Source organism: Lithobates pipiens, unplaced genomic scaffold, assembly GCF_037356315.1.
Source record: "Lithobates pipiens isolate NorthernLeopardFrog02 unplaced genomic scaffold, aLitPip1_a1.2 Scaffold_16, whole genome shotgun sequence".
Classification (NCBI taxonomy): Eukaryota; Metazoa; Chordata; class Amphibia; order Anura; family Ranidae; genus Lithobates; species Lithobates pipiens.
In genome coordinates, this window is record NW_027507748.1 from 152,952,143 (window position 1) to 152,970,368 (window position 18,226).

The window sequence follows — 18,226 nt, forward strand, 5'->3', positions numbered from 1 at the left end:
ACGCTTTAGGCCAGGTTATTGGCACCAACCGTGGAGACTTATTGGAGGCCAGAAAGAACAATCAGGGGGATGTTGGTTCTTACAGATGTCCTTTTATTACTACCTTCTCGCGCCAACATTTTAGCGTAAAGAACATTATGAATAAATATTGGCACATCTTAAAGAATGATAGGGTTTTAGGTGCCATCTTACCTGACAAACCAAAGGTTGTCTTTAAAGGTGTACCTAACCTTAGAGACAAACTGGCCCCTAACGTTGTAAACCCCCCGAGGGAGAAAACAAATCTGTTCTCGGAGCTAAAGGGGTACTATCAATGTAGAAGATGTCAGGTGTGCCAGCTTAACAAATGTACTACGAGAAGAACTACTAGTTTTTCGTCTACCTGTACCTCCAAAACTTTCTCTATAGATTCCTTTATCACCTGTTCCACTACAGGTGTTGTTTATTTGCTCCAATGTCCGTGCGGCCTACAATATGTGGGCCGGACCAAAAGACCTCTTCAGGTCCGGATTAATGAGCACATAAGCAACATCAGGAAAGGGTTTACTAAACATTCAGTCTCCAAGCATTATCTATCTGTTCATAATAGGGATCCTTCAGATACTCTTTTTCTTGGCATAGACAAATACAGGCCAAACTGGAGAGGTAGTTGCTTGGTCCGTAGTATCTCCAGGTTGGAGATGGCCTGGGTACACAAATTAAAGAGCTACACCCCTTTTGGGTTAAATATTGATGTCGACGTCAATTGTTTTATTGACAACTCTTAAATATTGTGTACCTTTTTACCCCCCCCTGTTTATTAAAGATGATTCCGTCATTCCAATTTAATTTTTATATTTTTGTTTTTTGAATTTTTGAACTTAGGTATCAATTTTGGGAGTCATGTATGGCTCTATGTTGCATATAGTTCTTAGCCCTCGGGCGGAATTTGGTTTATCGTCCAGTTTACCTTGTTGTAATTACTGACATAGTGCAACTTAATTTTAATTTTGTTATGGCCACTTATTCAATATAAGATATATTTACAGTCTGATTTTCAGGTTGGATATTTTTATGTGGCCAAATTTATTTAAGGGGCCCTTTCAGGTCTTTATATCCTGATGTTATGTACGTTAGTATTGTCTATACATATATTTATGGTTCCGTGACTAGGACGTAATTATGGATGTAATACATACAAATAATTTTTCTCTTTTTTATATTTTATTTTTTATTTATTATTTTTTCTACATGGGCATTAGAGTTGTTTGTAGCTCAAAACTGTTTTATAAGAGCTGTACAGGTATGGTTTGGCCCTTGGAATTGAGCAGAATACACATGTGGTTAAATTATCTGCTCACTTGTTGTATTTAGTTTAAATGTTGCCCCCTTTGGGTTTTTCCTTATGAAATCCTTCCCGGGGCGGCCACATTTATACTATAGTAATTTTGTTTTTGCCATATATCTATGGGCAAAAATTATCTTTATATTTTTATATCTTTTATTAAATGTATATTTTGGGTTACATTCTCTTCAGTAGAATTATGGAGTCTCAACTTATATTTTATTTATTTTTCCCTAACCTTGGCGTGCTAAATCCATGTAATTCATGTGGTGGCCGCTTCTGGCAGCACTAGTCATTGTTAATTTCCCTAAACCAATATGGCGTTTTCTGTCTCGGCCTCGGGGTCAAACCGAGGCATGGTTTAATGTTTGTATTATATAAGCGGTGCGTCAGGACGCCGCCCGTACCCCGTGACCACGTCCTATCGTGACGAAACGCGTAGGGAGGAGGAGCGACGTCCTGACGCCACCATCTCGTGTTGTATGTTTTCGGTGTAACGGGCGCTAACCGAGACCGGCCGGCTCGGTTTTGCTGTAACGATCGTTTTAATCTTCATTTCTGTAAGTGCGCATTTTGTCTCTTACGTTCGATTAAAGTTATATTTGGGTTTTACACTATTGTGAGTCTCATTGCCTTTTATGTAAATCCACGAACGGGAGTGTATCGAGAGACGAGCGGGCTCTGAAGTCCCTTACATTTCATCCGTGTAGACCCTGGACTGGGGAATCAGTCAACTGCTTTATATGGTTCTCTGTAATAAGGAACCATTCGTTTCTGGTAAGCGGCAATAATATCATTGGTGGAGGCTGAGCACAAGTCACGTTCGTGTTGGATATTTCTACTGTCACTACTTCACTGTGGGAAACCTTGCAAATAGAGACTGTATATGGACTTTTTGAACATTGTTCCATTCTCATTACGTTCTCAAACAATTTCCATATTCATGTTTCACTAATGTTATGAGATAACGGACCATTGGATGTCACATTGTTTCATTATTGTTTTAAGACAACAGATTTTTGGATGTTATATTGTTTTTTTGCAGGTTCACCTTATATGAATATTACTTAAGGTATTTTTTATTTTCATCACATACACTTTCTGAGACCCAATACGATTTCAATCTTTAGGTATCATTGGTGTAATATATTCTTTTTATACGTTTGGGTTTTGTTAGCAGAGTTTTTGCTTGCATTATTCCACATTTATTGAATTATTCACTCCTATTAAGGGTATTCTTTGTATAACCACACTAAGAAGTATCTGCTATTTTCACTGACTTAGTATTTTCTATCTTTCTTAGATAGTCCTTTTTTGTCGCATTCTAATCCCTTTCTGGCATGCGACAAATACACCACTAAGTTCAAACTTTTTTGTGAGTTGTTTCACATGGGTATATTTTTTTAATTTTTTTAGTTCAGTTATTTTTTGTAGCGCAACCCACTCCTTTTTTCTACTTTTTAAGTGTCATGTTGCTTTTAATTTATTCTCTCCACATGCCTACTTCCTTGCTTTCTGTTCTTGGTTGACTTTGTCCACTTACAAAGTCTCATGGATCCACTTTGCATGCATACTCCTGGCTGATACTACAGAAGAGTCCCCCTTTGTCCACAAAATGATATCAATCCCAGTGGCAAGCCACTCCCCTGCTCCCCCTCAATCCTCCTTCAAGTGAGTAATTGACGGCTGTTGAAGTCTACACTATCCTTAATGCACTGTGTATTTTAAAGTACTCAAGGTGCAGGTGCCCTTATCTGGAAGTCAGTAGGAGTGACGCTGTGTGATCTCGAGCCAAAGGTGGTAAATAGAAAGCTCTTTAAGTATTAAGTATAAATATCAATCAAAATATGTCCTGAGTAATGTTTACAAGGTTGCTTGGAATGCATCAATTAAAAAAACTGTAAGGCTCCTTGCACATGAAGGGTCTGATGAGATAAGTTTGTCAGTTTTTCAGGCGGACCTAAGCAAACACCGACCTGTCATTCGTCCACCCTACGTGAAAGGGGCCTAGGTGTTTATGCTACATTAGTCAAACTAAAGATTTTATGATGAATGAGTTTGTAAAGTATTACTATTACTATTTTATATCAAATTGTGTCTCTGTAGAACATTTTGTGTCTCGATGACTAAAACATTTTTGACATTATCTGCTTACTGTAGTTCAACAATTTTTTCTACAGAAAATTGTCATATCTTTGGTAGCATCTTTTTGTGTTTTTACAATCTGCAGTGGTTAAATGGCCGAGGCCCATTCCATAGCCTAATCTATGTTTCAGGTCAGCCAATGTAATGGCACCAATAGATATGACAATGACCCATATCAAGTCTAAGGATAGAAGCACACTCTCAGTGGTGAAATTCTTGCCAATTTACCAGATGGGTTGGATTCAGGGGCAGACTGACCATTGGGCCACTCGGGCACTGCCCGAGGGCCCCGAGCCACAAGAGGGCCCCATCAGGGTTGCCAGCCTCAGTAAAACCAGGAACAGTATGTAAAAATCTGTGTTTTTTTTAGATCTGTCTCTGAAATGTTCCTTACCGACATCCTTTTGGTCTAAAAATCCTGAGATTATAGCTGCCCCACCTCTCCAGTACCTTCTCAGCCAATAGAAACATGTCTGTGTATATTGTGTGTACATGTGTGTGTATACTGTGTGATTGTATACTGTGTGCGTATACTGTGTGACCCCATAATCTCGGATTGCCTGGGGGCCCCATAATCTCCTATTGCCCGGGGGTCCCATGAGTTGTCATTCCACCCCTGGTTGGATTTTCTTGTTTCACTCAGGATGAGTAAGGTGCCTGGAAATGTCAGGGCATTCTTCTCTCTATGTATTCTTTAGCTATTAAAATATGTGTCCATTTGATCTATGCATACATGTTAACAAAGGCATGTTTGTTAATTGGGTTATACCTGAATGTCTGGCAGCCATCTCGTGTCTCCTCGTAGCATAAAGTCAAAAGTTAGTACAGAAGAAGGAGAACCTTTTTCTAGTACATTCAATCATGCCTAACCAGACTTTTATGTATAGGCAATAATGCTCATCAGCATTATCACTGCTGTTGCCACTTCAGGGCCGGCAAACTGTCTACCCTTACAGAAAGTCAAAGCAAGACATATACAGTAGGCATGTTAAAGAACAGCATATATTTTGGCTTTTTTTTTTTTCTAAAGGAAGGTCACAAGACTTACAATTAATCTTTATAATTTCTTGCGTTTTGCAATTTGTCTACTGGATTTGTAATTATTTTAATGTAGCTTAGTGTCTAATACTATTTTGCTGCATGCATAATTTCAAGTCACTTATACTATATTTCTTTGAACATTAGCAGTGACCATAATAGTAATAATGTAATGCCTGTATGTATAGCCTATTACTCAAAAAGAATGTAGGTTAAAAGTGCACAGACAGAAAATGCCTAGACAGTTGTTTCATCTTTTGTAAAGACAGATCTCTGGAAGACTGTACATCATCTTCATTAAATGCATTGAAACGTTAACGAATACAAGGTGTTGTGCAGCTAAGAGACTTTCATCATTGGCCTTTCCTTTGTATAAATGAGCACACTGGTAAAAGGATCATTTATAAACAGCAAAGACTCATAGCACTATCTGAGCAATTTGTACACCAGGTACGTCACTTAAAAGTACTGATCACTATCACTCATGGTCATGCCATATATTGATTGACAGCTATCCCAAAATTACCGCTTTTAATATACTTTTGTTTCACATATTTGCTTCTAACTAAGGTCTTTCATTTGTATATACATTAAAGCTGAACTCTGGTCACAAAAACTTTCATTCAAATATATTCCTCAAAAACCACAAAAGATATAAATCCATTTTGAGTGCACCATTTGCAAACCCAAATATTACCTTAAAAATAGCTGTGACACCATTACTATGCTGTATATAGCCTGCACAGAGGACAGAGCTGAGGGGGTCCCATCAGGTTCCACCCACTACAGGCTGCCTGCAGAAAACTACAGGAGGGGGCAAAGAGAAGACCAGTCACCATGCACAAGAAGAGGCAGAACAGCAGTGACTGGTCTTTTTTACAGTAAGCTCTTGCACAGCAGTGATGTTTCACACTGAATTACTGCACAGATGTGAATGAAATACTCAAAGCACACCTAGATTCAAGGAATAACACATGTGCTTGATTTACTAAAACCAGAGACTGAAAAATCTGGGGCAGCTGTGCATGATAGCCAATCGGATTTTAACTTCAACTTGTTCAATTAAAGTGGTTGCAAAGGTAATGAACAATTACAGCCAGCTTCTCAGTTTAAATAACCTCTTCTACACTGTGTAATTTCTTTTTTAAAACACTGCCTGTAAATAGCTTATCTTTGATCTCTTCTGGCTGGTCATGTGACCCCCGGACACTCTATTCCTCCAATCTACAGGCTACAGTGGGAGGGGCCAAGATCCTCTCTGATGTCAGCCGGGGAGGTCACGTGACTGCTGTGCTGGCCATTCAGTCCATCCCGGGGAGGTCACATGACCAGCCAGAAGAGATCAAAGATAAGGTATTTACAGACATTGTTTTAAAAGAACATGTACATACAGTGGTGTGAAAAAGTGTTTGCCCCCTTCCTCATTTCCTGTTCCTTTGCATGTTTGTCACACTTAAGTGTTTCGGAACATCAAACCAATTTAAACAATAGTCAAGGACAACACAAGTAAACACAAAATGCAATTTGTAAATGAAGGTGTGTATTATTAAAGGTGAAAAAAAATCCAAACCATCATGGCCCTGTGTGAAAAAGTGATTGCCCCCTAAACCTAATAACTGGTTGGGCCACCCTTAGCAGCAACAACTGCAACCAAGCGTTTGTGATAACGTGCAATGAGGCTTTTACAGCGTCCTGGAGGAATTTTGGCCCACTCATCTTTGCAGAATTGTCCTAATTCAGTTACATTAGAGGGTTTTTGAGCATGAATGGCCTTTTTAAGGTCATACCACAACATCTCAATAGGATTCAGGTGAGGACTTTGGCTAGGCCACTCCAAAGTCTTCATTTTGTTTTTCTTCAGCCATTCGGTGGTGGACTTGCTGGTGTGTTTAGGATCATTGTCCTGCTGCAGAACCCAAGTTCGTTTCAGCTTGAGTACACGAACAGATGGTCGGACATTCTCCTTCAGGATCTCTTGGTAGACAGCAGAATTCATAGTTCCTTTTATCACGGCAAGTCTTCCAGGTCCTGAAGCAGCAAAACAGCCCCAGACCATCACACTACCACCACCATATTTTACTGTTGGTATAATGTTCTTTTTATGAAATGCAGTGTTCCTTCTACGCCAGATATACTTGGACACACACCTTCCAAAGAGTTTCACTTTTGTCTCATCGGTCCACAGAATGTTGTCCCAAAAGTCTTGGGGATCATCAAGATGTGTTGTGGAGAAATTGAGACGAGCTTTGATGTTCTTTTTGCTCAGCAGTGGTTTTCTCCTTGGAACTCTGCCATGCAGGCCATTTTTGCCCAGTCTTTTCCTGATGGTGGAGGCATGAACGCTGACCTTAACTGAGGCAATTGAGGCCTGCAGTTCCTTGGACGTTGTTGTGGGGTCTTTTGTGACCTCTTGGATGAGTTGTCGCTGTGCTCTTGGGGTAATTTTGGGCGGCCGGCCACTCCTGGGAAGGTTCACCACTGTTCCATGTCTTCGCCATTTGTGGATAATGGCTCTCACTGTGGTTCGCTGGATTCCCAAAGCTTTGGAAATGGCTTTATAACCCTTTCCAGACTGATAGATCTCAATTACTTTCTTTCTCAATTGTTCCTGAATTTCTTTGGGTCTCGGCATGATGTGTAGCTTTTAAGGATCTTCTGGTGGACCTTACTGTGTCAAGCAGCTCCTATTTAAGTGATGCCTTGATTGTGAACAGGTGTGGCAACAATCAGGCCTGGGTGTGGCTAGAGGAATTGAACTCAGGTGTGGACAACCACAGTTATAGTATGTTTTAACAAGGGGGGCAATCACTTTTTCACACAGGGCCATGATGGTTTGGATTTTTTTTCACCTTTAATAATAAACACCTTCATTTACAAATTGCATTTTGTGTTTACTTGTGTTGTCCTTGACTATTGTTTAAATTGGTTTGATGTTCCAAAACACTTAAGTGTGACAAACATGCAAAGGAACAGGAAATGAGGAAGGGGGCAAACACTTTTTCAAACCACTGTAGTGTAGGAGAGATTAATAGAACAAAGGAGCTGGCTGTTCTTTACGAAGGCATGTAAACTGACCACAGTAATCAGGGATCAGCAGCCATGATTACCGTGGTCAGTACACATTGGGGGACACAAAAACAGGCAGGATCAGCCAGATTTTTTACAGCTTAGAGAGGTGCAGATTAGACGGCACAAGCACTGCGCTGTTTAACCACTTTCAGCCCACCTACCGTCAAATGACGGTGGATGGTGCAGCTCTTGTTCTGGGTGGACGTCATATGACGGCGCACTGAACGGCCGCTCCTGCATGCCCTAAGGGGCGCGCAGAAATTTCTGTTGCATCGTGTTGCTAGGACATGGCGCGAGTTCGATCTCTGTAAAGTGCCGCTGACACGCTCTTTAATCATGTGATCGTCTGTGTTAAATCACAGCCGGTTACATGTTTGCAAGGAACTGCCAGTAATCTGCCCTCCTCACCTCACACTGACAGAGTATGTGGCAAGGAAAGCTGATCACCAGTGCCAACCAGTGACAGCAACCAGTGCCAACCAATACTAGCAATCAATGCCCACCAGTGCCAACAATCAGTGCCCATCACAGCCAGAAATCAGTGCCCATTAGTGATGCCAGTCAGTACTGGCTTTCAGTACTGCCTATTAGTGATGCCCATCAATGCCCACCAGTGCCACCCATTAATGCCCATCAGTGCCCATTAGTGCCGCTCATCAGTGCCCATCAGTGCCACTTATCCATGCTGCCTTTCAGTGCCCACCAGTGCTACCTATCAGTGCCTACCAGTGTCACCTATCAATGCCTACCAGCGCCATTCATCAGTGCCGCCTATCAGTGCTCATCAGTGCCACCTATCAGTGCCCATAAGTGCAGAATATTAGTGCCTACTCCTCAGTGCCACCTAATCAGTGCCCATAAATTGTTATCTATGTGTGGTAGTGCCGCGCAGTATATAGGGAGAGAGAGTAAGGGAGAGAAATGAAAATAGAAAACAGATAAGGGGAATACAAGAATGGGTAGCCAACCAGTGGGATGAAAGAAGAAATAAATAAATAGAGATATATAAATGAACTTATATTGCAAATACACTGTATTAATGACCACCTCTTCAATCCAGCATTCATGTTAAATGTCACTATAAAACATGCGTGCTTTAACAAAATTGTGCCAAACAATAATCAAAACAAAGTAGGGACTAGGTAGTTATGTACCATAAAGCTTTCTATCCTGTCTAGTGTATAATTATGTGATACCCCAACATTGCAAGGAAAGTGCCAAGTGCCAAAACTTATTTGTGCAAATATTGCAAGAAAACGTATATATAAAATAACCAACAACAAGAAAGTGCCAAGTGCCAAACTTATTTGTGCAGGTATTATGAAAAACACATAAAAATATATAGCAGCCAATAAGCATGAATTCATTAAAGCGGTAGTAAACCCGCATTTTTTTTTTTTTTTTTTTAAAACCTGCAAAGCAAAAGGCATAATGAGCTAGTATGCACCGCATACTAGCTCATTATGAAATACTTACCTTAGAACGAGGCCCCGACATCTCGCCCGATCCACGCCGAGGAAGCCGACATGCTCCCTCGGCGTCTCTTCCGGGTATCGCGGCTCCGGCGCTGTGAGTGGCCGGAGCCGCGATATCGTCACTCCCGCGCATGCGCGCGGGAGATTTAAATCCGGCCGGACGAGCGCTGCCGGATTTTCGCGGAGAGAACCCCCTTGTGCGCATGCGCCGCTGCAGTCAGCGGCGCATACCGAGGGGAATATCTCCTAAACCGTACAGGTTTAGGAGATATTTTTTTTACCTACAGGTAAGCCTTATTATAGGCTTTCCTGTAGGTAAAAGTTAAAAAAGTGGGTTTACTTCCACTTTAACTGTGCAATCCATATGATTCATTGTGCAAACACTGCAAGCATCAAAATATCAAAGAATAAAGTGCCAGTGCTCTAAATAATCATGAGGCCGCGTACACACGGGCGGACTGTTCGCCCAACTTTGTCCGTCAAACAGTTTCGGCAAACAGTCCGCTCAAAATTAGCATGGGCGGACATGGCCACACACGACGAACGAACAGTTTGCTGAAACCGTGCGCGATGACGTGAACGGCACGTACGACGGGACGAAAAATACAACGTCCTATACACTGCATTATAACTTTCGGCGTGTAAATCCTTTCTGAGCATGCGCGGAACTTAGTTTGACGAACAAGCCTACACACGGGCGGACTGTCCGCTCAAACAAAGTTTCAGCGGACAGTTTTACGGAATTTCCGAAAAACTTTGTTCGTCAAACTGTCCGCTGAAACTGTCCGCTGAACGCCCACACACGAGCGGACTGTCCGCTGAAACACTGTTCAGCGGACAAAGTTGGGCGAACAGTCCGCCCGTGTGTACGCGGCCTCAGAGTAAACAGTCCATAAGGATGGATGTGCAAATTCTGCAAGTGCGACCTTCAAAAACGAATCATTCCAAGATTGAGAGTTGGTGCTTTATGGATCATGCAAACATAGAGGTGTAGCAATCCTTTCCTTCCCTCCGTTCGGTGGGTGAATGGGTATCCCCTTACCTTACAGCTGTAAGGTTACAGCGTAATCACAGTAATGATAAGGGTCTCCTTGCATCCCCAAACGTGATATCCCAGGGCGGGTATACCTCACAGAGCATAAAAACGATACTTGATAGTGTAGTAATTTTGTACTTACATTTATTTATTTAGTAGTAGCAGCAGGGTACTCACATTTTGGAGCACAAATAAATGGCTGTGAATACATAAAACGAGTGGTGAGCTCAGACGTCACTTCCGGTGTCTCTCTCTCTTTCCTCTTTTCCTATCAGTGCCCATAAATGCCACCTCATCAGTGCCAATCAGTGCAGCCTATTAGTGCCCATCAATTTTGAATTTTAAATTTTAAACTGCATTTTAGTGAACCGACTATAGCAAGTAGAGCTAATGGCTTATGGTTTTAATAGTTCACTGCTCTAATACTTTTCAAGTATTTTTTAGTAATACTTCTAAAATATTTTTTTTTAGCTTCTAATAGTTTTTAAGGGTTTTTAATGCCTTAATATTTTAATGTTTCAATACTTCAATGACTCAATGTTCTAATGTTTCAACATTTTTCTATACGTCTCCTGTCTGTAATTACAATGTATATTTATGTATAATCCCAACACTTTGTACATATGTGCCTTCTACTAGAAGCCTAATTATACACATATACATTAGGTATTTATCTCATCTAGAGCGATGTGATGTGGATACCTCTCATCAGTTCTCAGAGCTCTCCACACTGGGTTGTGCAGAGTGTAATTTCAGCTCGCCTTCCCTTTTTTCTGACTGCTCAGACAAGCTTTATAAATTCTTCACTTTGAAAAGATGTAGAAAAGTCTGCAGATAAACAGGTAGAACTTATGTAGGAGGATTTATTTAATCTCTGCATATTACCTGAGACCAGTCACTTTACACGGTATATGTAGAGTATACAACATAGTTAAGTCCCTGTCCCTGCCCCCTGCCCCACCCCTCCCAGTGGCTATTCCTTGTATATTTGTTTTTTTTTCTGGTGTCCCTGACACTGCGTTGCCATACTTGCCTAATCAAGAATGATGAGTTCTGTTCTCACAACCTTCTGGGAAATCCCCTTCACATACCTCAGGAGGCTGCAGGAGACAATACAGACAGTGACCAGAGGGTGGAGCTGGACAGGACAGCACTGGAATTGCAGGGCAAGTGAGCATGTTATTGAAGAGAACTCAGCATAACAGGTAAGATGTGATGGGGAAGAAAGGGTGGGGATTGGGGAGGGGTCGGGAGTGAAGTTCTGATTTAATTTTATTTGCAGATACAGTATCTCACAAAAGTGAGTACACCCCTCCCATTTTTGTAAATATTTTATTATATCTTTTCTTTATCTTTTATTATATCTTTTTCTTTATGTGACAACAGTGAAGAAATTCCATTTTACTACAATGAAATGTAGTGAGTCTACAGCTTGTATAACAGTGTAAATTTGCTGCCCCCTCAAAATAACTCAACACACAGCTATTAACCCTTTCATGACTAAGCCTATTTTTGGAATTTGGTGTTTACAAGTTAAAATCCATATTTTTTGCTAGAAAATTACTTGGAACCCCCAAACATTATATATATTTTTTTAGCAGAGACTCTAGAGAATAAAACGGCGATTGTTGCAATATTTTATGTCACACGGTATTTGCGCAGTGGTGTTTTCAACGCAACTTTTTGGGAAAAGGGACACTTTCTTGAATAAAAAAAAAAAAACAGTAAAATTCGCCCAATTTTTTGCGTAATGTGAAAGATAATGTTACGCCGAGTAAATAGATACCCAACATGTCACACTTTATAATTGCGCGCACTTGTAGATTGGCGACAAAGTACAGTACCTAAAAATCTCAATAGGCGACGCTTTAAAAATGTTTTACGGTTACCAGGTTAGCGTTACAGAGGAGGTCTAGTGCTAGAATTATTGCTCTCGCTCTGACGATCGCGGCGATACCTCACATGTGTGATTTGAACACCGTTTACATACACGGGCGCGACTTCCGTATGCGTTTTCTTTGCTTCGCAAGCTCCCGGGGACGGTGGGCGCTTTAAAAAAAATTTTTTTATTTTTTGATTTATTTTATTTATTTTAAAATGACTAAATTGTTTAAAAAAAAAAAATTGATCACTTTTATTGCTGTCACAAGGAATGTAAACATCCCTTGTGACAGTAATAGGTGGTGACAGGTCCTCTTTATGGAGGGATCGGGGGTCTAAAAGACCCCCCACCCCTCCTTTACACTTCAATGTATTCAGATCGCCGAAAACAGCGATTCTGAATACCGGATATTTTTTTAAAACCGGCGCCATTGACAGCCGAGTAAACGGGAAGTGACGTCATGACGTCGCTTCCGTGTTTACGATGAGGAGACTGGAACGAAGCCGATTACGGCTTCGTTCCAGTTCCTCCGCAGCAGCTGGAGGCGTCGGATCACTGATCGGTGCTCCCGATCGAGCGGGAGCACCGGTAACAGCGGCGAGAGGCGGCGGGAGGGGGGGACGTCCCCTCCTGCTCCTCCGGCATAACAGCCGAGCGGCTTTTAGCCGCATCGGTTGTTATGCCTGGATAGCCAATCGCCCGCTGCAAAAACGGTACCGGGATCATGCCTACAGGTGCGGGCATCATCCCGGTATAACCCCCGGAAGCCGAATACGCATATCTGCGTACGCTCGGCGGGAAAGGGTTAATGTCTAAACCACTGGCAACAAAAGTGAGTACACCCCTAAGTGAAAATGTCCAAATTGGGCCCAAAGTACCAATATTTTGTGTGGCCACCATTATTTTCAAGCACTGCCTTAACCCTCTTGGGCATATGAAAAGGATACCACAAGGTTTTTTCTGTCCTGCTGGCCTGGGTATATATATGTACTGTACGTGTTGTCAAAGTTCCGTGCATTTAGAAATGTTAAGTACTAAAGTGGCTATAACTTGTTTTATTCCAAACTAACTTATGTTTCACTTCATTAAAAACAGCCATTCATGACATTAAAAACATTCCACGGGACGTGGTTTTGCAAGAAGAGATTCATTTAAATGTGACCTATTTTCATTGCTATGCTGTACCCAAATGAAAATTTTATCAAATAGAGCTTTATTTTGGTGGTATTTATTCAAGACTCCGTTTTTTATTTTTTGCGATATAAGCGCAAAAAAGGCGGAAATTTGGAAAAAAAACAATATTTTCTTTTTTCTATTTTAAAAGAAATCCAATAAAATCAAATGTTGTCATAAACTTAAGCCAAAATGCATTCTGCTACATGTTTTTGGTAAAAAAAAATCCGTTAAGTGTATAATAATTGGTTTGTGTGATCACAGACATATGTACGCAAATGATCATGTACATATATATGCAGATAATCATTGGGACATGTGATTTTAGTGGGACATATGTTTTTTTATTTGGGGACATGTCTTTTTATTATTTGGGGACATGTGTGTTTTGGGGACATGTGTGGGGACATGTGTGTTTACACTGTGTGGTGACACTAGACTAGTGATCAGTGAGTAAAAAGCTGTAAAAACAGCTCATACTCACTGATCACCAGCCGGCTGCAGCGATCTGCCCTCCTCTCCTTAGCGACGACTCCCGTGTGAGGAGAGGAGAGCCGATTGCCTAGAAACCAGCTGTTTGTTTTAATCACATGATGGCTGTGATTGGACACGGCCATCCTGTGATCAGGAGGGCCAATCACAGATTCCTCCTGCTGATCCAAGATGCGCCGTGTCCGGGTGACACGAGCGCAACGGGATCGCGCCACTGAGCGGGCATGCGCGTGCGCGATCCCCCTCCTTCTGAAGCCCGTTCCTGAATGTCCAGTCAGAAGGAGGCGGCTCCCATCCGGCCGTATATGTGCATTGGCCAGGTGGGAGGTGGTTAAAGGATTAGTTCACCTTTACCAAAAAAACAGCTTATGCAGCTAAGGGATGTGCAGCTTTGATCAAAGTTGAATAATGTCCTTGCTATACGAAGGGCATAGCCTTTGGATTAGCAGGAAAGCCAATGCAGCCTTCTTTTGGGCATAGACTTAGTTACAAGCAAAAAATATTCAACTATAAACAAAGCAATGTCTGACGAGTTGCAGAGTATGCATGTACTCTTTTTTGCCATTAAATTGGATGTGGAGAACGCTATAAAAGTAATCTAGGAAAAGTGTGTGGGCTGCTCAGGCGTGATAAGGAGGGGGTATGTGGACAGTACATCTGCAGCTGCTGCTAGACTGCTGACAGGGGATGGAGTCCATCCTGGCTCCTGAAAAGGTTCAAGAAAGGAAGAGTAACCCCTGGAAGTCGCACATCTATGGTGTCCTACTGCAATGAATGGAGTGGCAACCTCAGCCTGGACTCTGACTAGGCCATGCCCCCTAACATTTCACTCCGCCCCAGAGCTTAGTCATGATGATCCCCATAACTAACCTCTGGGGGCAGAGTGTAAGACATTGGGGGCGTGGCCTGACTGGAGTCCAAACTGAGGTTGCCACTCCATTCATTGCAGTAGGATACCATAGATGTGCGACTTCCAGGGTTTACCCTTCCTTTCTTGCTATAAAAGTAATGTTGGCCTGCTGCATGCTACATAACTTTCTAATTGACAAAGTGAGAGTCTACACTGAACCTGCACCCCCAAACCCTGCGCAGAGTATTAAGTTCATGGACCTGCACTCTACCTTTCAAGTTATGAAAATTAGAAATCGGTTTGCTGATTTTTATTTCTTTTTTCTTTTTTCAGATAGTAGTTCGGCCTGTCAAGATAAATTTATCTACTTTATTTTCTCTTGATACCAGTTACCTTTGAATGTTCTTAGTGCTTCATAAAACAAAATAGATTTTCCTTTGAATAAAGTTACTTTTTGTGGTTTTCTTCCCTTGCAGCAAAGTTGTGTATTTTTCATCGGTGTGAGGTAAATAGTTAATTACTGACTCTTGGAAGATCCCTGCATCCTCTGACTTCTGTAGGCTCCCACTTTAATGCATATGAAGTGCAGGTAAGCATCCATTAATCCCACAAGTACTATGGAAAAACATTTATTATAACTGAAAGAAGCATGAACCAGAGTTGGCTGGCATTTTCACTTGAACGTGTTTTCTGCCCAGGGCTCCTATTCATTTGGGAAACTGAGTCTTCTCCCAAAATGTATCAGCAAGTTCATCCCATATCGCTTCCGTTAGGTGAGTTATAATGGCATTGTAATTCCTCCCACAGTGCCAAGCAGGTTTCTTAGGTCACTTTTGCCACTGTGCTCACACCCATCAGAAAGTAATGGTGCAAGGATATAAAAGTTTGTTGTCCTGAAACCCAGAATAGAAAAAATTATCCATAAAAAAAAATACATTTGGAAAAAAAAGGAAAACAATGAAAAAAGTTAAAATGAAAACAAATAGTACTAACCTCCCTGGCGGTATGTTTATGTCAGATTTTTGATGCTGACAGCGGTACAATTGTTTTGCATGGAAATATGTCATTTTATATTGTAGGCCTGTAATTCTTAAGCCCCATACACACTATAAGATTTTCTGATGATTTTTTCCTTCAGATTTACCATGTAACCATGTAGTACAAGGGCCTGCGTGATTGCATACAAATTGAAACTCCTATGGTTTGACCTCATATTATATGGTTTTGGTAAATCTAAAGGAAAAAATCAGCAGAAAATCTGGTAGAGTGTATGGGTCTTAAGGAATAACTCACTTAAATCTGTCCAAACCAGAGTCTAGTGGACATCCCGGGTATGATAAAGTTTGAAACACAAAATCATGAATGATAATATAATAAATAACTATAAATAATAACAAATAATAATATAATAATAATACATTGTATTCAATACATTTAAGTCAATAATATAATCAAAACACTGAATTTTTTTTTGTCCAAACAAGGGTGCAATATTACTAGTCATATTGTTAAAGTAAACAAGAAGGAAGGGGGGTTGGAGGCGCCAACTCTAATGACACTGTCATATAATTACATGTTAGTGTAATACATACACTTACTGGTTCACAGGGTGGCGGTGTCCATCAAGGGTTGAGATGTCCTAAGGCGGGGGTGCCCAACCAGTGGCCCGCGGAGCCCTCTGATGTGGCCCGCGACCTCCTGTTTTGGGATAGCAGGTTGGCAAGCACAGATCACAGGTTGCCATCCTAGAGCATCAGAGTTCTGCCGGTGGTAGATGAAGCTGGCGGTAGATGAAGCAAGCGACTGCAGAGAAGAGCTGCATAAGCCGATGCTTCTTGTAAAGCGCTGCCTCCTGTCACAGGTTGAGTAATACCAAATGCACCCTGCCTGGGACAGCAACAGCCGGCGATACCTGAATGGAAGACTGTTATAAAAGGTAAGTTTATTACTAAAATGACAGTGTATATTTGGGCATATTTGTTCTGCAGTGGTTACTGAGCTGATTTTTAAACTGAGCTGATTTTAAACTGACCTGCAGGTGCAGCGCAGCTTACCTGCGGGTTACCTGCACTGAGCCACAGACTTCTGTTATTGCCTGCAGGTTTGGTGGGCTTTCAGAAAGTGTACCACACCTGCATGATATAATAGAAGTCTATGGCAAAGTGCAGCAAACCCAGGAAAGCCACAGACGCACAGCTCTACATCCGCAGTGTGGGTAAGCAGCGGTGCATCAGTGTGAAAGCAGCCTTAGGCCCCTTTTCCACAATTTTTTATGACTCAATGGGACCCTCCATTCACGTCTATGGAGTGGCAGATGTAAATGGACTTGTGTCCCCTGTACTCATTGTGGCCCGCGACTGGTTACCAAGTCGCTGACGTGGCTCTTCAAAAGGTTGGGCACCCCTGTTGTAAGGTGTGCTGGTGCTGAGGTGCAATCCTTCGGCTCTGGAGATGTTTAATCCTAGTTTAAAGGCTATACCGCAGTGTCCATTGTGTGGAAGCTCCACGCTAACTCCCCTGGAACGCCCAAGCGGCAGTGACATCAGCAGTGCGCAGCAAGCATCCAGACACAGAATGAAGATTGTGTCTGGATGCTTGCCGTGCACTGCTGACGTCACTTCCGCTTCCGCGTTCCAGGGTGGTTAGCGTGGAGCTTCCACACAATGGACACCGCTATATAGCCTTTAAACTCAACCAGTCAGTGTATGTATTACACTAACATGTAATTATATGACAGTGTCATTAGAGTTGACACCTCCAACCCCCCTTTCTTCTTATTGCTTGCTAACAGAGGCTATGGACACCCTCTGAGGGTGGCTGTCTCCTCTTTTTTTTAATAAAAAAATACAAATTGATCTAGATGTGCTACTAAAGCTATTATTGCACCATTCTACTAAGACATTACAATATTCGGAGTGCCGGAATCCCTTCCTTCTTTAAATAAGTAAACATCCCGAGTATGATAAATTTTGAAACATGGAACTGCACAAAGTCTGACGTCACAATCAGGGCAATGGAACCTGGTTTCCTTTTGGATTTTCTTTCCACTGTCATCACACTTTTAGCATCAAACCAGACACATTCTTGTGGGTGCTGACTTTTTTTCAGTTGGTAGGATGTAGTCCATGAAGTGACGACCAGTCAGGCATTCCGGCATTGCTTAGTCGGCTCTGTCAACACCTCCCATGGTGTTGTTGTAGTCTATCACTACCTGTGGCTTCATGATGCTTTTATGTGCACCATGACAGTGGAAGTATTTATGGATTGTACTCATTAGACAGACATATTTTTTGTCACGCCATCGCAGTGCCATTGTTTTGGTTTTTCCACCAGGCAACCATTTTTCCAGTCTTGAGCTTCTTATTTCCAAAGATTGGTGGCATGTCACACCGGTTAGCCCTAACATTTCCATAGGCATCCATTTTGTTCTGCAGAAGGAACTCATAAAGTTCAGGAGATGTGTGTGAGAAGTTGTCTGTAGTTACACAATAGCCATGATTTAGCAATAGCTCAATCAGTGAAAGAACAGAAGATATTGCCATTCCATAATTACTGTATTTTGGGTCGAATTTGGTTCCTTTCTCAGTGTATAGGACAGAATTCCAAATGAAACCAGTTATGCTGATGTCTCTGGCACATAGCTCTGTTGGAAATTCTTCAGAATCATTTGATATACTTCCCAAAATTCCTTGAGTTTTGGTGCTGGATGAGTAGTTTCATCAAATTTTTCATTGTTTTCAAA